Source organism: Orcinus orca, chromosome 10 (assembly GCF_937001465.1).
Source record: "Orcinus orca chromosome 10, mOrcOrc1.1, whole genome shotgun sequence".
NCBI classification, from domain to species: Eukaryota; Metazoa; Chordata; class Mammalia; order Artiodactyla; family Delphinidae; genus Orcinus; species Orcinus orca.
This window is the reverse complement of record NC_064568.1, coordinates 66,388,386-66,411,122: the sequence shown is the minus strand read 5'-3', so window position 1 is coordinate 66,411,122 and position 22,737 is coordinate 66,388,386.

The following is a 22,737-nucleotide window of genomic DNA, read 5'->3' as shown; positions in this document are numbered from 1 at the left end:
AGATGGCGGGGAGGGCGGTGGGAGAAGAAAGGGCGCTGTCAGGCGCGCCCTGCAGGCCGGGCCTGCACCTCCCCGCCCCTGGTCCCAGAGGCGGCCTTCCACACCTCCCGTGGTGCAGGGAATTGCAGTGCGGCCCAGTGACACACGGCTGTGACTCATGTTTTTCCTTGCTCCCCTTCTTCCTCCCTGGCCGTTGGAGGCCCCGGCCCAGCCCCCTCTTCAGGGGGCGAGCCGGCGGTGGAGGGGGACGCCAGGAAAACCCTGAGCCCAGCGTGGAGGCGGGGTGGGGAACCAGAGGGGCCGGGCCTCCTAGTTTCAGGAATGTTTCAGGAATGTTTCCGGTGGGGGTGGGGAGCGGGGCTGGGCGGGCGCTGGGGCTGGGGGCAGCACGTGCTCGGCCGGGTGGGGGCGGGGACGCCAGGGCGGGAAGGCGCTGGGGGCCAATCCTGTGGGTTCAAAGAGGAGGGCGCGGGCCTAGGGCCGGCCGGGGCTAAGAGTAGGCCGAGAGGGCGCCCCCAGCGCGCCGGTTCCCCGCTGCGCGCCCAGGTGGAACGTAGTTTCTGAGAAGTCCCCAGGCTGCCCCGGAAGGGGAGAGGAAGTCACCGAAGGGCGGCCTGAAGGGAGAGGAGGGTGGAGGGGGAACGCGAGGGCGAGGCTGGGGGAGGGGCGGCCTGCCCCTTTGTCTGGAGCGGGGGTTGGGGCGGGGTGGAAGGCGCGCTACTCCCTCCGTCTTTGTGCCCTTCCTGCAGAGCGCGCGCGTGGTAGGCCGCGAGTAGGTTTGGCTGGAAGGCCTTGAGTTGCTAGCTCGAGAACCTCTGCAGCGTTGAGTGGAAGAGCGACCCTTAGGCCCTTACCCTACCTGCCTGGGTCACAAGCCCCTGCCAGCAACCCGGGCGTCCACGCCTGGGCCAGGGAGAGACCACCCAGAGCCGCGCGCCCCTACCCACAGCCTTCCGCAAGGCCGCCGAGGCTTCCAGGCCCGGGCTCTGGGGCTGGCGGCCTTTCTAGGCCCCTCCCTTGGGCGCAGCTAAGCTCGGAGCAGCTCTCCCTGGCCTTGTGAGGCCAGTGGTAGCCCTTGAGAGGGAGGGGAGGTGGGGAAGAGAGAGGGCCTTCCGTCGCGAATGGGCTGTGGGAAACTTGGCCAACTTTTTGGCCCACTTCTAACGAGCCGACTTGATCTTATTTTCCTACTCTTATTTTCCCCCCGTCCTGATTTCTTCACCGACTTGTTTGTTACCTTGTATTATGTCTGTGTATTTTTGTAAGCCACCTCAAACCCTCTGGAAGGAGGCAGGCATAAATTTGTAGGCAAACATATCAATAGTAGCTTGCTTCTCACCCACACCCTTGAAATCCAAATAACTCTACCCACTGACCCCCACCTCCATTCTTTCTGGATTGTAAATGACCCGAATTGACTTCCTTTTTTTCCTCTTTCAATAAGTATTTATTAAGCAGAAGGGTGAATGACAGGGATAAAGATGAATAAGACATAGTCCTTGCCCCAGCGAATTTCATGTCTAGGGGAATCAACCAGGAACACACCAGAGAAAGCTGAGTAACAATTGCAGAGATGCCATGAGGAGAAAACATTCAATCATTCATTCATTATTTATTGTAGGCCTACTGTGTATCAAAAACTAGTTCAAACTCTTAGGGTAAAACAGTGAACAAACTATGAAATGAAATAGAGTTTCACTGAAAGAATGAAACAAACAAAAAGAGTTCCCTGCACTCTTGAAACTTGAATTAGGGGGTTATGTGCTTTAAGAGAGACTTGGATGCTACAGGAGGAGAGAGGATGGGAACTGGCGGGGAGGGGCTGGTGTCAGGGAAGTCTGGAGGAGATGGGCTTGGGCAGGCTTTAATGGGATTTGGGTAGGAAGGGGCTGGGTGGATGGCCTCAGGGGGACAGTCTGGGAGACGAGCAGTTCTAGGCCTGGGGCATCAACCCCTTTAGTCAAGGCCTGAGGAAGGAGTCCAGGGAATTAGCCATATCAGGACCAGTCTTCCCCGCAGGACGCATTTTCTTACGTCAGAGTTGGATTATACAGTTTTCACAAGGACAACCCAGTGAACTTCAGTGAACCCATCAGGAATGTCCAGGGAATGGGGAATTCGGGTCAACTTTATTTTTCAGGACAGCTGAAGGTTAAGCTCATTTTCACTTGGGCTGTTGAAATCCTTCCCAGTGAATGTTAGTTCTTTCCCTGCCTTACTAAGTGGAGTAGCAGGGCCTAGCGATCTCTCAGTTGTGGCTTGGAAATGTGGAGGTTTTGGTAGGTTGGGGTGTCCCTTAGCATTCTGTGGGGATTCGTGTCTCGATTCATCTCTGCAGTCAATATATTTGCTTATCAGTTTACCTCTTGCTTTTGAGTCAACTGTAGCTCTTAGGAGAGTAGAGGAAAAGACCGGAGTGATCATTCCATTTAGTGACTGAGTTAGTCAAGGTTTTCCAGAAGGCATGGGGATGAGAAGTGATGATGTTCTGTGTGTCCAGCCCAACATGGAAGGTAGACGGGAAGAGGTGGGCAGAGGAGGAACAGGAATTATTTAACCTATTGTCCAAACCAGGAAACCTTTTAAAGTAAACCTGTTACTGATGAAAACTATACATACAGAAAATGCACAAATCCTTTGTTCAGTTCAATGCATTTTCATAAAGTGAGCACCCTTGTGTCCCCAACATGCAGATCAAGAGACAGAACATCTCCAGCCTCCCCTTATGTCACCACCGTCCCAACTTCTAATAGCATCCTCTAGTTTCACCTTTCAGGTACATTGTATGGATGGAATCACAGGTTAGGTACTCTTCTGGGTCAGTTTCCTTTATTCAGCGTTTTGCCTGCAATTCATTCATGTCATTGCATGTGGCTGCAGGATGTTCATTCTCATTGCTGCATAGTTACGTGGTGTGAATGTACCACAGTTTAGATATCCATTCTGTTGAAGGACATTTCGATAGTTTCTGGTTTGGGGCTGTTACAAATAGTGCTATTGTGAATGTTCTAGTGTCTGTGTTGGTAAGTAGATGTACAAATTTCTGTTGGGTACATGCCTAGGAGAGGAATTCCTGGATCATAGGATATGTATTCCCACCTATTAGAGACAATCAGAGCACTTAAGAGCAAAAGGAGGTACTATTAATAGTTGTGAATAGACTAGGAACGTGAACCTGACCTGGCCCATTGCAACTGGGGTTGACCAGGACCATATCAACAGGATTGGCCTGGGTAAGCCTGATATAGGGTCACTCTAGTGCACAGTGACCACTCTCCTGGAGAGTCACCCAGCTACTAGTACATCTGGTCATCTGGCAGGATCCATCCTCCGGGCCCTGCTGACCACAGGCTCTGCTGCCAGGAAGCCTGGCAGGGCCAGAGAGGGAGGAGGGCCTTTTCTGCTTCCAACTTTCGAGGGAAAAACTCTCTAATGAAAAGGACGGCCCAGGAGACGGCCACCACTCTGCCCTCCTGCCCTGAGCCAGCAGCCCACCCTGCATGACCCCAGGATACCATGAACTTCATCAGCTACCTACTTCAGGGCTGGAACCCAGGGAAGCCCGGCTCCCCGCCAATCTCGGGGAAAAAACCTGAGGAAAAGGGGAAGTTGAGGAGCACATACTAAATGCTTATGTTCTCTCAGATCCCTCAACCCCCTACCAGGGCAGTAATGCTATTGCCCCCATTCTACAGGTGTTAAAACTGAGACTCAGGGAGGTTAAATAGCTTGGGATTCTGCCACTTTTTCCTCCACTGCTTTTTCTCCCAGACTGGATAGGCTTGCTTCCTTCTCCCAGCCTGGCAAAGATAGGGGATGTGGCCTTGAACAAGGTAGCTACATTCCCTGTCCTCAGGGGGCTTACTTTGAGTGACCTGGGGAGACAGACCAGTACATGGCTTCATCAGTGTGGTACCCTCTGTGATGGGTGCCTGGGGAGCACAGGGCAGGGGCCCAGGGTGTGGTGGAGCATCCCAGGAGGCCTTGGAACCAGGCGAGGGAGAGAGCAGGGCATCTGACATACAGTGGGCTTGGGGCTGTGACAGATATGGTGGTCTGGCCTTTGGCATCTTCCCCACTCCTTTGAAGCTACAGTTTGAGATGTGAATTAGGTTTCCCTTTGAAAGAGTGAAATTTGGAGGGAGGAAGCAAGGGGGCTGTTTTTCGCAGAACATCTGTCATCCAGTCACCAGCTTTGTGAGGGTCTATTGGCAGGAATGGTGGCAGAGGGGCCTCCTGCCCCTGGATCACAGCTCAGCCATGCAGGTGGGGCTTCCTGATTTCCTGCCCCCTGGATCAGGATAGAGGCAGGCAGTTCAGTTTGTGTTGTTCCATGAGGCTCAGCCCAGAGCTGGCTCCTCCAGTTCTTCCAGTGGTTTTGTAAAAACCTAATTTTCAGCATTAAATATTAAATCTCTTTCTACCTGAAACGTAAGGCATGTCCCTCCTCTGCTAGGAATCCTCCCGGCGGCTCCCATCTAAAACAGAGTGAAAACAGTTTCCTCACAAAGGCCCTGCAATCTGCATCCCCTCCATCCCTCTCATCTATCTGTTGTTCTGTTTCAGCCACACAAGCCTCCTCGATGTTCCCCAGACCTGCCAGGCATGAGCTCACCTCAGGACCTTTGCATTTGTCATTCCCTCTGCCTGACATGCTCTTCCCCTAGACAACCTCAGGGCCTGCCCTCTCACTGCCTCAGGTCTCTCTGTTCAATATTACTTGTCCATGCTATTTAAAACTGCACATCTCCCTCTACAGTCTCTCACCCACTTTACCATGTTCTCCTTTTATTTTCCCCCTGTAACACTTACCAGTTTCTAACATGCTATATAATTAACTTTTCTGTTGAACTGTTGAACAATAAAAGTGATATGTATTGCATTTTGTGCTGGTTCTCCCCACTGCAAGGCTAGCGCCACAAAGCCAGGAAATGTTATCTTTTGTGTTCACTGGGTATCCCCAGGACCTAGCACAGTATTCAAGCTCACAGAATGTGTTGAATGAAGAATGATTAGCCAAAGTTATCAGCAGAGGCCAAGCCACAGGGCAACAGTTTAGGGATCTGTCCCCAAACTTCAAGGCAAAGAAAAGAGCAAGGAACCCAGCAGTTCACCATGGTAGGGACAGAGTGGCCCAAACTGAGTGGGACAGGGCTTCTGCCCCTTACAGAGACACCTGGTTTTTGTCTGAGTCCATCATTATCATGTGATCTGGGCCCAGACTCACTTCCAGCGGTCATTACCTTCGGATTTTATAGTTTACCACCAATCGTGGGAAACTGTTTTTTTCTCCTTGGTCTCAGGTTCAGTCAGCAGGAGCTGGCAGCCACCTGACAGCCATCTTGGTCCTTTGGCTGGGGCAGACTGGCTGGGTTGCTTGTTGGTGTCTGGGCAGTGGTGGCAGCTCAGCAGACTGTGCTTTGGGAGAGTGTAAGGTTTACACTTTGCATGGAACAAAATAGTTTCCCTTTTGTCTAAGGTTCTTTCTGACAATGTCCAGTGGAACAGGCTCTATGGGTAAAATGCCCCCAAACATGTCACATCCTCCCACTCAGGAATGGCTGAAAATATACTTTTTTGGGGGGCCGTGCGGCAGGGACCTTAGTTCCCCAGCCAGGGATGGAACCCAGGCCCCCAGCATTGGGAGCTCGGAATCCTGGGCTGCCAGGGAATTCCCAGAAAATACACACTTTAATCTTGTGCAGCCTGTGGAAGTCCTGTGCACGTGAGCCGGTGGAAGGAAGTGTTAGAGCAGCGACGGCAGGCCTGTGACCCTGTTCTCTGTGGGCTGGGCTGTGTTCTGGAGTCCTTGAGGCCCTGCGCTGGGTTTGTCTTCCCCGGCCGCATGCCTGCTGGGGTTGTATGTCCACGTCAGCCCGTTAACCAGCTGTGGGACTTGGGAACTCATGTCCTATGGCTTTAGCCACCTGCTCCTACCCACGTCACACTTTGGGAAAAGGCCCTAAGGTTTTCAGGAGATTCTCATATGGTCTTTGACTTCTGTTTCTCTTGTCTCTATTCCTTGCCTGCTTTGCAAGGGGGGATATGTCCTGGGCCAGGGAAGGGGAACACTGACCCCTGGGGCCTTCAAAAGTGACTGTTCTGCATAACTGGCTGCGGGGAGGCTCCCTCCTGCCCAAGGTTGGGGGTTGGATGAGTCCTGCCTGGTTCCTTCAGCCTCTGCAGGGGGAGGCTGCTCTGAATGGGAGATGTGCCCCGGGTCACACAGTGCTTTGTCCCCTCCAGGCCACTCTGAACCCTCACCCCGAACTTTTCTTAGGGTTGAGAGTGTGGCTCTGGGGGTCTCCATACTGGGAACGCACAGGAGGGGCTGCTGCCTGTCTGATCCAGAAGCACATGGGGCGCCGAGGAGGACTCACAGCCCCACGGGCCACGGGCCAGAGCCGACAGGGAAAGGAAAGCAGGGTGGAGGTCGAAGGGCGGGGGCCTGGGCTGAGGAGGAGGTGGGCTGGGGGTGGGGGGAGGAGCCCACACAAGGCCAGGGATTCGCCGGAATCCTCCAGGGCTTTGTTTGGTTCTTCTGCACACCGCGAGCCTCTCACCAGGCCTAAGGGGGCCTTGGCGCTCAGCAGAAGTTTGCTGAATGGATGGATGAATGAGAGCGAAAGGGGCTGGGGGAGGGGCGGAGGAAGTGGGTAGCTGGGGGAGGGGAGGGGGTGGGGGAGGGGAGGTAGCCACTGGCTGGAGAGCGGAGGAGGAGGGAGGCGGGCAGAGCTGGGCGAGCCTGCTGGTCTAGAATCCGGCCTGGAGGAGATGGCCTCGGGGAGGGGCCCAGCGGCTGCCCTCCCCACCAACGTGGCTTAAAACCTCGTTAGTCCCTGCACCCGGCCTCCAGGCCTCTCACCAACCTCACGAATCCTGGGGGTCATCAGTCCTCTAAGGCCGAGTCCTCACTGTGAATTGAGTAGCCAGCTTCTTTGTTTTCTTACTTTCTTTATTACTTTCCAGCCACTAGGGGGTCGGTGGCCCTTCCCTCTGGGACTAGAATATCTGAGTGGCCCCGTGTAGTGGGCATCTTCAGTCTGTTGGCAAAACCAGGCTTGGACCCTCCCCCCGACTCCCCTCTCCCCACCGTCGCCTTATCTCTGAGGTCTGGATGGCGGGAAATACAGCTACTGGGATCTGGGCAGCTTAGGAGAGTCTGGGGTAGGTCTCTAGGGGTAGAGAGTGAGCCTGTGAGCAGAGAAAACCCAAAAGCTTGCCCTGCAGGCAGCTGCCAGGGACTCCTGCCGGAAGCAGTGGAGCTCGATGTGGGCAGTGCCAGGCAGGAGCTGCTGACAGCCAGGTTTCTGGGTCACCATCCAGGGTGCCCTGCCAGTTCCCAGGCTTTGGGGGTGGAGTGGGGTGAGGGCGGTAGGCATCCCAAGCCCAGACCCTGCTGCCTCCTTTGTCTGGGCTCTTCTAGGCCCTGCTCCCATCCCCCTCTTCCAGCCTTGCTGGGGCCTCAGGAGCACCACAGTCCCCCAGGAACGGGCTGATTGTTGATCTTCAAACTTCCCCTGGGCTTGTGGGTCTGCTGCCCTGGAGGTGGGGTATAAAGGTGATCCAGAACCCCTCCCGCTCTCCCTCCTCCACCGCTGTTCCCTGGGCTCTGTCCACAGTTCCTATGCATCCCTTTTTCTGGCAGTTTTGCTCTTCGTGGTAGGGGTATTTGGGGGCAGGATGGCTTTCGTGGGCAGAAATCCTTCTAGTTTCTAAAGAAGGAAGTCATCTTCCCAGTATGGTAAGGTTGGCACCTGGTGCCCCACCCATCTGGGCACTGCCCTGGTTCAGCTTAAGGTGGTGGCTTGGTTCCCTAGAAGTCTACAATACTTTTCGCCCAAGAACTCAAGTACCCATCACACAGTCAGTGAAATTGAGGTTGAAGTATCTTGCTGTGGCAAGGGGTAGAAATGGATAAAAGATGGAGGGTCTGGGCAGTGGGGTTGAGGGCTAGGCTGTCTTTGGTGGCCGTTAGGTGTTGGAAGTGGAGGGGATGTGACTGAGATTGGGAGGCTCTGTGCTGGCCACAGCTGCAGACAGCTGGAGGGGGTGGGGACAAAACTAATCTGATGAGTGTGCGTTACTCCAGTCCACACAGGAGGAATCATGGCCCCATTTCATAGGTGAGGAAATCGGGGCTCATCTATGAGGTCAGGAGACTTGCCAAAGCCAGTGGCGGAGCCAGGATTCAGAATATCTGCTGTCTCACTTTTCTGAATCCTGCCCCACCCCAACGGGCTCTCCCCACCCCCTACCCTGCTCTACTTTTTTTTTTTTTTTTTAATTCCATAGCCTTTATCTGACATCTAGACTCTGCCTCCCACCTTGCCACTTGGCACAGGTGGTGACCGAGCACTTGAAATGTGGCTAGCCCGAATTTAGATGTGATGCAAATACTATAAAGTCCTCACTGGCTTTCAAAGCCTAAGGGTTTTTTTTTTTAATGTAGAAATACTCAGTTATATTCTGTATATGATAACATTTGGGTGTATTGGATTAATTATTAAAATTAATTTCATGTGTTTCTTTTTACCACTGTAATATCTCACAAAGCATGTGTGCCTCCCATTCTGTTTCTGTTGGACAGTGCTGGTCTAGATTATTTGCTTATGTACTATTTACTGTCTCCCCACCCCACCCCCAGAATGTCAGCTCTTGGAGGGCAGGAGTCGACATTGTTTGCTCACTGTCCTGTTTTGTTCACGGTTGTATTTCAGGTTTTCAGAGCCTGGCACTGGTTTTTATTATAGGTGTTAAGTAAATATTTGTTTAATTGAATGGAGGGGATCCGATTCCAGGTCAGTCTCAGAGGGTTAGGAGGGGAGCCTGAGGGAGGGTATCTTTCATGCTTATAGGACCCCAGGTTGCCTGTCTCCTTCTGCCACCCCACGGAGATCCACAAGGTGATCTGGTCGACCCCCAAGGGGTCTTTCTTGACACCCTGCCCCCCACTGCCTCTGGCTGCAGGTGAGCGATGCTGGAAGCTGGGAGAGGGACTGCCCTGTGGACGGAACAGACCGTAAGGGCCACTGGGACCCTAGTTGCTGGCCCCGGCCTGCCCCCCCACCGCCCCCGGCAGGCAGTGGAGTCCCTGCGTGCCCACCCTCCGGAGCCCCGGGCCGGTCCCTCCCCGTGGTGGGCTGGGGGGGTGTGTGTTGTCGTCTGCGGGGAGAGCGTGGGGGTGTGTCCGGCTCGGGCTCACACAAGGTCACTGTGTCAGAGGCGCGTTCCGAACACTTTCTCTTTCCTTGCGATTCGATTGCGGCTCCGAAAGCCCCTTCCGTAGGGACTTCCCTCCGCGCCTGACTCACGCTGCCTCATGCGTGTGACTCAGGCCGGGCGCCGCGCCAGCCCCGCTCTCCCCGCCCGCCGCAGGGGCGGAGGGACGGCCAGCGAAAGGGGGCGGGGCGTGCGGGGACGGGTGCCCGGGCGGAGAGCGGGGGAGACCGACGGTCTGGCAGAGATGGGGGACTGAGGGGCACAGGGGTACCGTCTAGAAGGGAGTGACACAGGAACTGAGCTGGGGGGATGGATGAAAGTCAGCGGTAGGAGAGGCTGACCGAGGGAGACTGAGCAAATGGGAGGAGAGAGAGAGAAAGTGGAGAAGGACACAGAGACAGGAAAGAGAGAACCGAAAGCCTCCGCGGAGGCCCTGGCAGACCGAAGGTGGGAGGATGGACAAGTGACAAGTGAGAGGAAGGGAGGAGAGAGGAGGGAGACAGGAGCGCGTGCGGGCTGCCGCCCCCGAGTCCTGCTAACACCTGGGGGCCGCCGGCCTGTCCTGGGAGGCTGGGCCGAGGGACCATCGCCTCGGAGCCTTGCGCTTCTCTTGCAGCTCCGCCTTCCCAGCTCTGTGACAGCTGGCACCTGACTTCCTGTCTCTGCGCCTCCATCTTCTCATCCGCGAAGTGGGAGGCGGTGGTGGAGCGTAATCCTGTCCGCCGCCCCCACCGCGCCACCCCGTGCTTGTTATTCTACTTCATCCACCCTCTTACCCTCCCCATCCACCTCTGCTCTGACCTGCTCTTTGCCTGGGAGGCTGACGCTTGGCTGCGTCCCTGGGCCCGCCTCTCGGCTGGCTTTCTGTTGGTCAGTACCCACTCGCAGGAGATCCGAGAGAAGGAGAGAAGCTGGGGTACTCCTTCCTCTGCCCTGGCCCTGCTTTGGCCCCTGGTCTGGCTGCAGCTGTGTCTCTCCATGACCGAAGCTCCAGGAACATTAACATCTGCCCCTTACCCTTTCAGCCTTGGGAATCACGACTTCCTGACATTGTTGGTCCCAGTGCCACATCACCCCTCTCTGATTCCCTTCACCTGCCAGCACTCCTGTAAAGAGCCCCTCCGCTAAAGCCTCTTGAAGCCCCTGGGTTGGGTCCCCTTTCCTGCCGGGGCCCCGACTGCTGCACTGCAGGGCTAGCACTCAATGAAGCAGCACAGCACTTGGCACCCAGTAAATCATAGCCCTTACCATTATCCTGCACAACATTAAAAAGCACTCAGGGGCTTCCTTGGTGGCGCAGTGGTTGAGAGTCCGCCTGCCGATGCAGGGGACATGGGTTCGTGCCCCGGTGCGGGAAGATCCCACATGCCGCGGAGCGGCTGGGCCCGTGAGCCTTGGCCGCTGGGCCTGCGCATCCGGAGCCTGTGCTCCGCAACGGGAGAGGCCACAGCAGTGAGAGGCCCGCGTACCGCTAAAAAAAAAAAAAAAAAAAAAAAAAAAAAAAGCACTCGGATACCTATTAGCTCTTTAAATCATCACAGTGAGTCTGTGAAACAAGGGTGGGCTAATTAGCTTCGGCGGCTCATGCAGTTGAGAAGCAACACAATAGAATACGAGTAGTGACAGTGGACTGTTTCCTATGGGTGATAGGCCAGGTTAGGAAGGGGGCAGAATAACAATAACAATAGTAGTAGCTAAGATGTAGTAATACTTCCCAAGTGCCAGACACAGTTCTGATATATTATTATTAACTCATTTAATCCTTGCAACAACCCTATGAGGTAGCTGCTCTCCTTACTGCCATTTTACAGTTGTGGTAACTGAGGCACAGAGAGGTTAAGTAACTTTCCAAAGGCCACACAGCAGAGCTGGGCTGGAACACAGTCAGTCTGGATCCAGATCCACCACTCTAAACCTCTCCTAGGTAACCCCTTGGGGAGGGGTAGGCAGGGTGAGCACACCTGCATTCCAGGCTCAGTAGACAGCATGGGCAGAGCATTGGAGAGGAAAGAGCTTTTGCTGCGGGTTTCAGAAATAACCAGCCCGTGCTGTTAGCACCTGGGGGAGAAGGAAGCAGCCTAATTTGACAATGAAAGGAAGTGAATTGGAGCTGATCTTGGGGAATCCACCTGTCAGCCAGGGGCATGGACTTTTTTCTGAAGGTAATAGGGCACCACGGAAGGTTTCGAGCAGATGTGGAACAGGCTGGCATTTTAGAAAGGACTACTTTAAAATGCAAGAGAGATACTGTTTTTTCCCTATCAAATGGCAAAGAGCTTTAAAGTGATAATTCCCGATGCTGTCAACGTTTCAGAGCACTAAGTGCTCTCACACGTACCTGGTGAGAAGGAGTTGGTTTCACCCTTTCTGGAAAGCAGCTGAGCCCTGTGTCGTGCTTGAGGAGGGTTCAGCCCTTTGACCTGCCAATCCCATTTCTAGGAATCTTGCCCCTGACATAATTAGAAAAGGGGTCAGGGATTTATGTCCCAGAATCTGAAATTCATTCCATCATTGATAATAATAGTAATTATAATGAAAGGAAACAATATAAATGTCCAACAGGAGGGAATTGCTAAAATAAATTAAGAGTGAAGTATCACAGAATGTTTTATAGCAATTAATATAATTTTTTTAAAGAAAGTAAGTGCATCAGAAATGCTATAGATTTCTAGAACTCTTAGAAGTAATAACTGAGTTCATCGTGGCTGTAGGGTACAAGATTAACACACAAAAATCAATCGTATTTCTATATGATAGCAATGAACAACTGGAAACAGATGAAAAAGACAGTACTATTTATAATCACTTCCAAAAAAAAAAGAAACGACAACAAAAAGAAATACTTGGGTATAAATCTAACAAAACATATGCAGGATGTCTATGCTGAAAACTATAAAATGTTAATGAAAGAAATCACAGAATATCTAAATACACGGAGAAACATATGTTCATGGATTGGAAGAGTCAACATAGTAAAGACGTCATTTTTCCCCAGACTGATCGAATTTGTTTCCTAGAGCTGCTGTACCAAGGTACCACAAACTGGGTGACTTAAAACAACGAAGATTTGTCTCACAGCTCTGGAGGCTAGAGGTCTGAAATCAAGGTGTCAGCAGGATCATGCTGTCTCTGAAGCCTCCAGGGGAGGATCCGTCCCTGCTTCTTCGAGCTTCTGGTGGTTTACCCACAATCCTTGGTGTCCCTCAGCTGGTAGCTGCAGCACTTAAACATCTGCCTCTGTTGTTATATGGTATTCACCCTGTGTGTCTGTCTCTTCTCTTATAGGGATCTTGGGTTAAGGACCCACCCTACTCCACTATGACCTCATCTTAACTAAGTACATCTACAATGGCCCTAGTTCCAAATAAAGTCACATTCTGAGGTGATGTATTGGGCCCAGGTTAGGACTTCAACATATCTTTTGGGGGGACACAATTCATAAAACTGATCTATAGATTTAACACAATTCCAATCAGATCCCAGCAGGAATTCTTGTAGATACAGACGAGCTGATGCTAAAGTTTATATGGAAAGGCCAAGAAACGAGAATAGCTAAAAACAATTTTGAAAAAGAAGAAGAAGGTTGGAGGAATGACATGATCTGATTTTAGGACTTACAACAAGGCTTGCAGTATTAATCAAGAGTGTGAAGAAAAAAAAAAAAGAGTGTGGTGTTGTCAAAGGAATGGACACATAGATCAATGAAACAATAGAGAGCCTAGAAATAGACCCACATAAATATAGCCAATTGATTTTGACAAAGGTGCAGAGCAATTCAATGGAGAAAGGATAGTCTTTCCAACAGATGGTGCTGGAACTACTGGATATCTATATGCAAGAGAAGTGAACCTTGTCCTAAACCTCACACATTATACTAAAATTAAGTCAAAATGAGTTATAGATCTAAATGTAAAATCTAAAACTATGAAACGTCTAGAAGAAAACATAGGAGAAAATCTTCATGACTTGTGGTTACTCAAAGAGTTCCCAAAACATGACACTAAGACCGAGATCCAGGGCTTCCCTGGTGGCGCAGTGGTTAAGAATCCGCCTGCCAATGTAGGGGACACGGATTCGAGCCCTGGCCCAGGGAGATCCCACATGCCGCGGAGCAACTAAGCCCGTGTGCCACAACTACCGAAGCCTACGCGCCGTGCTCCGCAATAAAAGAAGCCACTGCAATGAGAAGCCCACGCACCGCAACGAAGACCCAATGCAGCCAAAAATTAAAATAAATTTATAAAAAAAAAAACAAAAAAAACCCCCGAGATCCATGAAAGAAAATAACTGATAAATTGGACTTTATCAATTTATCAAAAGAATCTCTGAAAGATATTCTTAGAAGAACTAAAAGACAAAAAAATTTTAAAATAAAAAAGTTAAAAGACGAGTTATGGGCTGAGACACAATATTTACAAATCATATATTTGACGAAAGACTTGTATCCAGAATTCATTAAAAAGTCTTAAAACTGAGCAGTAAGAAAACGACCAACCATATTTTTTAGTTGGAGTATAACTGCTTTACAATGTTGTGTTAATTTCTGCTGTACAATGAAGTGAAGTGAATCAGCTATATGTATACATATATCCCCTCCCTCGTGGACCTCCCACCTCACCCTCATCCCACCCATCTACGTCACCACAGAGGACCGAGCTGAGCTCCCTGTGCTATACAGCAGGTTCCCACTAGCTATCTATTTTACACATGGTAGTGTAATTATGTCAAACCTAATCTCCCAACTCATCCCACCCTCCCCTTCCCCCGCTGTGTCCACATGTCCGTTCTCTACGCCTGCGTCTCTATTCCTGACCTGCAAATAGGTTTATCTGTACCATTTTTCTAGATTCCACATATATGCGTTAATATGATACTTGTTTTTCTCTTTCTGACTTATTTCATTCTTTATGACGGACTCTAGGTCCATCCACATCTCTACAAATGACCCAGTTTCGTTCCTTTTTATGGCTAATATTCCATTATATATATGTACCACATCTTCTTTATCCATTCATCTGTTGATGGACATTTAGGTTGTTTCCATGTCCTGGCTATTGTAAATAATGCTGCAATGGACATTGTGGTACATGTGACTTTTTAAAAATAGAACTTTACTGGAGTATAATTGCTTCACAATACTGTGTTGGTTTCTGTTGTGCGGCAAAGTGAATCAGTCATATGCATACATATATCCCCATATCCCCTCCTTCTTGAGCCTCCTTCCCACCCTCCCTATCCCACCTCTCTAGGTCATCGCAAAGCAGGAGCTAATCTCCCTGTGCTATGCTGCTGCTTCCCACTAGCTAACTATTTTACATTCGGTAGTGTATATATGTCGATGCTACTCTCACTTCGCCCCAGCTCCCCCCTCCCACCCCCGCCGTGTCCTCAAGTCCATTCTCTATGTCTACGTCTTTATTCCTGCCCTGTCACTGGGTTCATCAGTACCATTTTTTTAGATTCCATATATGTGTGTTAGCATATGGTATTTGTTTTTCTCTTTGTGACTTACTTCACTCAGTATGACAGACTCTAGGTCCATCCACCTCACTACAAATAACTCAATTTCGTGTCTTTTTATGGCTGAGTAATATTCCATTGTATATATGTGCCACATCTTTATCCATTCATCTGTCGATGGACACAGGTTGTGCCCATGTCCTGGCTATTGTAAATAGTGCTGCAATGAACATTGGGGTGCATGTGTCTTGTTGAATTATGGTTTTCTCAGGGTATATGCCCAGTAGTGGGATTGCTGGGTCATATGGTAATTCTATTTTTAGTTTTTTAACTCCTCCATACTGTTCTCCACAGTGGCTGTATCAATTTACATTCCCACCAACAGTGCAAGAGGGTTCCCTTTTCTCCACACCCTCTTCAGCATTTATTGTTTGTAGATTTTTTGTTGATGGCCATTCTGACCGGTGTGTGGTGATACCTCATTGTAGTTTTCATTTGCATTTCTCTAATAATTAGTGATGTTGAGCATCTTTTCATGTGCCTCTCGGCCATCTGTATGTCTTCTTTGGAGAAATGTCTATTTAGGTCTTCCGCCCATTTTTGTTTTATTTTGTTTTTTAATTAATTAATTTTATTTATTTATTTATGGCTGTGTTGGGTCTTCGTAGCTGTGCGCTGGCTTTCTCTAGTTGCGGCAAGCGGGGGCTACTCTTTGTTGCAGTGTGTGAGTTTCTCATTGCAGTGGCTTCTCTTGTTGTGGAGCACGGGCTCTAGGTGCGTGGACTTCAGTAGTTGTGGCACGTGGGCTCAGTAGTTGTGGCTCGCGGGATGAGCGCAGCCTCAGTAGTTGTGGCACACGGGCTTAGTTGCTCCATGGCATGTGGGATCTTCCTGGACCAGGTCTCGAACCCATGTCCCCTGCATTGGCAGGTGGGTTCTTAACCACTGTGCCACCAGGGAAGTCCTCCGCCCATTTTTGGATTGGATTGTTTGTTGTTTTGATACTGAGCTACATGACCTGTTTGTATATTTTGGAGATTAATCCTTTGTCCATTGCTTCATTTGAAAATATTTTCTCCCATTCTGAGGGCTATCTTTTCGTCTTGTTTATGGTTTCCTTTATTGTGCAAAAGCTTTTAAGTTTAATTAAGTTTATTTTTGTTTAAGTTTATTTTTGTTTTTATTTTCCTTAGTCTACGAGGTGGGTCAAAAAAGATCTTGCTGTGATTTATGTCAAAGAGTGTTTTTCCTATGTTTTCCTCTAAGTGTCCAGTCTTACATTTAGGTCTTTAATCCATTTTGAGTTTAGTTTTGTGTATGGTGTTAGGTAATGTTCTAATTTCATTCTTTTTACATGTAGCTGTCCAGTTTTCCCAGCACCAAGTATTGAAAAGGCTGTCTTCTCTCCATTGTATATTCTTGCCTCCTTTGTCATTAGGTGACCATAGGTGCGTGGGTTTATCTCTGGGCTTTCTATCCTGTACCATTGATCTATATTTCTGTTTTTGTGCCATACCATACTGTGTTGATTACTGTAGCTTTGTAGTATAGTCTTTTAAAAAATATCTTTATTGGAGTATAATTGCTTCACAATGTTGTGTCAGTTTCTGCTGTACAACAAAGTGAATCAGCTATATGTATACATATATCCCCATATCCCCTCCTTCTTGAGCCTCCCTCCCACCCTCCCTATCCCACCCCTCTAGGTCGTCACAAAGCATCGAGCTGATCTCCCTGTGCTATGCAGCAGCTTCCCTGTAGTATAGTCTGAAGTCAGGGAACCTGATACCTCCAGCTCTGTTTTTCTTTCTCAAGATTGCTTTGGCTATTTGGGGTATGACCAACCAATTTTAAACAGACAAAAGAGTTGAACAGACACTTCACCCGAGGGTAAATACAGGTGGCAAATAAGCCCATGCAAAGATACTGAATGTCATTAGCCTTTGGGTAAGTGCAAATGAAAACAATGACCCAGCATTCCCACTCCTAGATATTTACCCTAGAGAAACAAAAACTTACATTCACACAAACACCTATACAAGAATGTTGATAGCAGCTCTATTCATAATCACCAAAAACTGGAAGCAACCCAAATTGGAAGATTGGATACATGAACTGTGGTTCGCTTAGGGAACTCAGGAGTAAGAAGGAACAAACTCTTGATACACATAACAACGTGGGTGAAAGAAGCCAGTTTCAAAGGATACATGTCCTCTGAGACTGTACGGTCCAATTTATGTGACATTCTAGAAAAGACAAAAAATGGTGATGAGAACAGATCAGTGGTTCTCAGGGCTAGGGGTTGGGGAAGGGGTGGCTACCTGGGGATGGCAAGAGGGAGTATATTGGGGATGATGGCACTGTTCAGAATACTGATCATGGTGGTTACATGAGTCTGTACGTGTAAAATTAATAGAAATGCACACCAAAAGAGGTACCTGTTACTGCATGATAATTCGAAAAACCAACTATGTACACTTGGGTAACTATGTGATAAAGCAAGCATAGTACACTGTTAATGGGAGAATCTAGTGGTGGATATGGGTGATCACTGAACAATTCTTTTAGATTTGCTGTCTGTGTGAAAATTTTCATAATACAATCTTGGAAAAAACTATATTCAGAATGATCCTAAGTTTGTTTTTATTATTTATTTATTTACAAATTTATTTATTTATTAATTTTTGGCTGCGTTGGGTCTTCGTTGCTGCACGTGGGCTTTCTCTAGTTGTGGTAAGCGGGGGCTACTCTTTGTTGCGGTGTGCAGGCTTCTCATTGCAGTGGCTTCTCTTGTGGCAGAGCACGGTCTCTAGGTGCGCGGGCTCCAGTAGCTGTGGCTTGTGGACTCTAGAGCGCAGGCTCAGTAGTTGTGGCACATGGGCTTAGTTGCTCTGCGGCATGTGGGATCTTCCTGGACCAGGGATCGAACCCGTGTCCCCTGCATTGGCAGGCGGATTCTTAACCACTGCGCCACCAGGGAAGCCCCGTAAGTTAGTTTTTAAAGTCTGTCTATCTCTCTCTCTCTCTCTCTATCTATTGGTCTATCTCACATATACAAATGTAGGAAGAAGATATCATATCAAAATATTAACAGTGGGGATCTCTCTGAAGGGTAAAATTGTGAGTGATTAAAATTATCTTTTTATATAGTTCTGTATTTTTGTATAATGAGCACATATTTATTTTATTTAGGGAGAGTATAGGCTGTATTTTATTTATTTGAAATGTCTTTTTTTTCAATTACGTGTGCAATCCTGGCTTATTGTAAGGTTCGAATGGTACAGAAACCTTATTGTAAGGTTCAAATATTAAGGTTCAAATGGTACCCCACAGGGAAAGTCCCTCGTACTCACTCCCAGCACTGCTAACATTCTGCATATGTCCTAAAGGCTACGTCTTAAATCCAAGTTCATTTTTTTCAGATTATGTCATCTTTAACAACACTAAGCAAGTCAAACAATATTCTATCTTTGTTTCCCATTACTATCACCTAACAATGAAAGTTTTATATTTACAAGGAAAATGGCCTTTATTCTATAGGTTTGAGGCATAGAACCTGAAAAGACGGTGTAATAATTTTTCTTGATTCCAAGAATTGAAACAGGAAAGAGTCTGCTTCCTTGGGTCACTCTTCTTTGTTATTTTAAAAGATATAACTATATGTATTTGTTTTCAATTTCTTTTGTATCTTAGGTCAAAACTGGAATGCTCTTTTGTTCTATGTTTGTGTGCTTCATTGCACCAATAATAAAATAATACCTGCTGAGGAAACTGAGATCAGAGCCAAGAGGGACTGAGGCTCAGGGTCACTTCTGGCACAGCCACCAAGTCCCCATGACCCCTCTCTGAGCCTCAGTTTTCTATGCTATATTATTTTTATAATGAAGAACAAACAAACAAAAGTAATAATAAAACCCTGTTACTAGGCAGCAGCATGGAGGGTGCTGCAAAGAGTGCTGATTGTCCTGCATGCCTGATCTCCCCTTCTTCCTGAGGACTAAACTTCTATATTTTTAGCAGAGCACATGGTGACCCTCAAAATAGACTGTTTCCTTGCCTTCCTTGTTAGATGTGGCCAATGGAAAATAAGCAAAAAATTTTTAAAGGGAAGGGATGTTTTCTTTATCTCCAATTACTCCTTTCTAATGACTAGGATGTGGATATGATGGCTGGAGAACAAGCAGCTATTTTAGACCATGAGGAAACTTTGAGAATGAAAGCCATACACCACAGAGCAATCAGATAGAAAAAGGTGGGTTCCTGGCACTGTGGTGCACCATGCTAACTCTCCACTACCTGCCTCTGGACTTCTTGAATGTGACAGAGAAATACACCTCTGTCTAGTAGAATCCATTGGTATCTTTTTATATTGAATTATAAATGACATACAGTATTATATTAGTTTCTGGTGTACAACATAGTGATTCAATATTTTTATATATTGCGAAATGAACACCACGATAAGTCTAGTTACCATCTGTCATCATACAGAGTTATTACAATATTATTGACTATATTCCCTATGCTGTACATTACATCTCAGCCATTTATTTATTTTATAGCTGGAATTTTGTACCTTCTAATCCCCTTCACCTATTTCACCTGTGCCCCCAATTTACCTCCCCTAATCCATTGGGATTTTGTTATTTGCAGCCATATACACAAAAGGCAGGAGAATCAGTGAGGAGACTGTTTTAGTAATTGAAGGGAGAGACAATGAGGGCCTGAACCATGGTGGGAAGTCGATTTAAGAGACATTCATCCAGGACGTGCCAAGTTCCCATGCCTGAGGGAGGGACCATTTAAAGGGGGCTGTGGGTTGCATTGAGCTGGAGTTGAGCAGAGAGGTCTGAGCTGGAGGAAACATGCGGTCAGAGAAGTAAAGATGCCCAAGTCACACAGCCAGGAGGATCCTGAATGGAGGGTGTATTAGTTACCTATTGATGAGTAAGAAGTCACTCCAAAACTTAGCAAGGGGGAGTCAGGGGTCTGGGAGCTGCCTAGCTGGGTGGTTCTAGCTTGGGGTCTGTCATGAGATTGCAGTTAAGACGCTGGCCAGGGCTGCAGTCACCTGAAGGCTTGATGGGGCTGGAGGAGCCATTTCCAAGGCAGCTCATTCACCCGGCTGCTGACCTGTGCTGAGGGTCCACCCTGTGTTGAAAATTTTACCCAAGTAAAGATGACACCACTTCTGGGGGCTGAGGAGAGAGACAGTGTAGCACAATGGTGGTCTCTGATAAGTTCCGACAAGGATGGTCAGGATAATTAAGAGACATGCTGTCTACAAGGTATGTGGCCACAGCAAGTGCTCACTAAATGTTAGCTCCTGGTGGGTCTAGGGCCAGAGAGACTGCGATTCACGTCCCAGCTTTGCCACCTAGTAGTTGTGGTGCCTCAGAGCCCTCAGTCCTCAAATGGGATGCTGATATCCTATAAAGTGTTGTCATGAGGACTGAAGAAGGAAATACATGTGAAATACTGAAGCTAGTGCCCGACGTCATAATTGCCCAAATAAAGCTTTATGTTGGTTATTATCCCAGCTCAGAATTCTCCAGGGGCTTGCCCATGCTGCAGCACCAAAGCAACTCAAAGCCTCCTCCATGGAGCCTTGCCAGCTGAATTTCACCCCTGCCCCCAGGACCTGGCCTCTGTCTTCCTGTGCCCCTGTTGCCACCCCCCATGCCACCGCCATGCCCAGCCCTCTGTTCATCTCTTCCCCAAGCCTTTCCTGGCGGGAGCTCCCAGATGGGCCTCACCTGCCCCTGTGCTTTTCAGGGCATGCCCCCACCCCCTTGTTCCCTGTGCCTGGCACGGTGCTGGGCACAGCCTGTGGTGGGGGGACGATCCACATTGCAACAGTTGCTGTGAGGGGCGTGGCTGACTCAGCTGAGATGGAGGCATCCAGGGGGCCGGCTGACGGGGAGCAGGAAGGAGCAGGGGGTGGGAGTGGGGAGGGGGTTCTCTGGAAAGGCCGTGGAGGAAGTAAGCCAGAGGTGAGAGGCAAATAGTAGCCCCGCAGCCGTGGGTGGCAGTTGTGGCTTTTTCATCTGCACACTCTAGGTGCTCAAGAGTTGCTTTTAGGGACTTCCCCGGAGGTCCAGTGGTTAAGACTCCGCGCTTCCCCTGCAGGGAGCATGGGTTTGATCCCCGGTTGGGGAACTGAGATCCCACATGCTGCACCGCGTGGCCTAAAATTAAAAAAAAAAAAAAAGAGTTGCTTTTATAGTTAATTGGAAGGAGGGTCATCTCAGGATTTGAAGGGTGATAAAATCCCTGCCTTTCCCCCAAATACCCTCCATCAGTTTGTTCAAGGTACATGAAAGTTCCCCATTAGAATCGTGTTTGGCTTGAAAGCCAGTGTCCCAGAGGCTCCCGTTGAAATCTGCACCCAGCGTGTTCCATGGGCGGGTTAACGGAGCAGCCCATTAGTCCTGATGACCTGATCTGACAGACCATCTGTCACCCACAGCCTTGAGCTACACTGAAACCACCAAATGTGTCACCCAGCTTTGCTCCTCCTCAGGGTCCCCCCAGCCCCCTGGTGGTCCGGACTCCCTCTGAGTAACCCCAGCCCCCAAGGTTGTACAGACTCCTTCATCAAAACTTAGCCCTCCGAGGGCCGGGCCCTGCTGGGCTTCCCTTGGTGAGGAATGTGAGGCAGAATAAGTTCCCACAGGAAGCTTGAGGGGAGATGGCCCCTGCCTCCATCCCTCTCCTCGATGTACTACCCTAGTAGAAATAAAGGGTCTCTCCCTCGAGCCTTCTCCCGTGGAATGCAGGAGCAGCTGTGCTGGGGCAGAGTGAGATGGCATCACAGAGCCGTAGAGCTTGGGACATGAAGGGACTCCAGTGAGCCAACTGGTTCAGTCCTCTGCGGTTAGGCAGGCAAGGTACCAATTCTCCATGGTTTTAGATACAGAAAACCCCTAACTGAGCTCTTTTACCCCATCAGCTGGATCAGGCCAGCTCTGTCTCTCATGGAGAAGCACTTCCCACCTGGGCTTTTTTGCACTGGCCGGTCTTACAACACTTCTAAGAGGGAGACAGGTGTATCGTACAGGAGGAAGATTCAGGGTGCCTCAACTTGACACCTCATTCAAATGGCTTCAACAATGAGGATATTTTTGCTGTCTTGTAACAAGGTGATCAAAGGTGAAGTGGTGCCAGTGCTGGTTAATTGAGTGGCTCAACAGCATCATCCAGGGCAGAGGTTGTCTTCAACCCTCATCTCTCTGCCACTGCCAAGGGGTCAGCCATGTTTTTCCTCATGATCACAAGATGGCTGCCTGTCACCAAGCATCATGTTTAGACATGACAAATGTACAGTCAAAGAAGAGAACTTTCCTGGAAGCTGCCAACAATTCATCTTCATGTCTCAGCAGCCATAATTACACCATTGCTCATTCAAAACCCAATATAAGTGCAATGTTGGGAGGCAATTCTCCATGGGCCTCCCGTGTGTTTGCACATCTCTCAAAGAGGTTTGTGTAGTGAATAGCCTTAAAAAATAGTGTTTTCGGACTTCCCTGGTGGCACAGTGGTTCAGAATCTGCCTGCCAATGCAGGGGACATGAGTTTGATCCCTGGTCCGGGAAGATCCCATGTGCCCCGGAGCAACTAAGCTCGTGCGCTGCAACTACTGAAGCCCGCGCCCTGCAATGAGAGAAGCCACTGCAATGAGAAGCCCGTGCACCGCAACGGAGTAGCTCATGCTCGACGCAACTAGAGAAAGCCCGTGCGCAGCAACAAAGACCAAAGGCAGCCAAAAATAAATAAATAAATAAATTTAAAAAATAGTGTTTTCCTCCAGATCAAAGGGCAGATTTGTTGAATTCCTATTTTAAAAGATTCAGGTTCCCTAAGCTCTGGATTCCTCTTCTGTTAACACAGCTCATGTAGTCACATGACCACACCTCACTGCAAAGGGGGCTGGGAAATGTAGTCTTTAGCCAGACAAACATGTGCTCTGTTGAAATTTCCATTTCTACGGAAGAAGGGAGAATAAATATTGGGGCAGCTGGCAGGCTCTGCTATAGCTGCTCCAATAAAACTGGG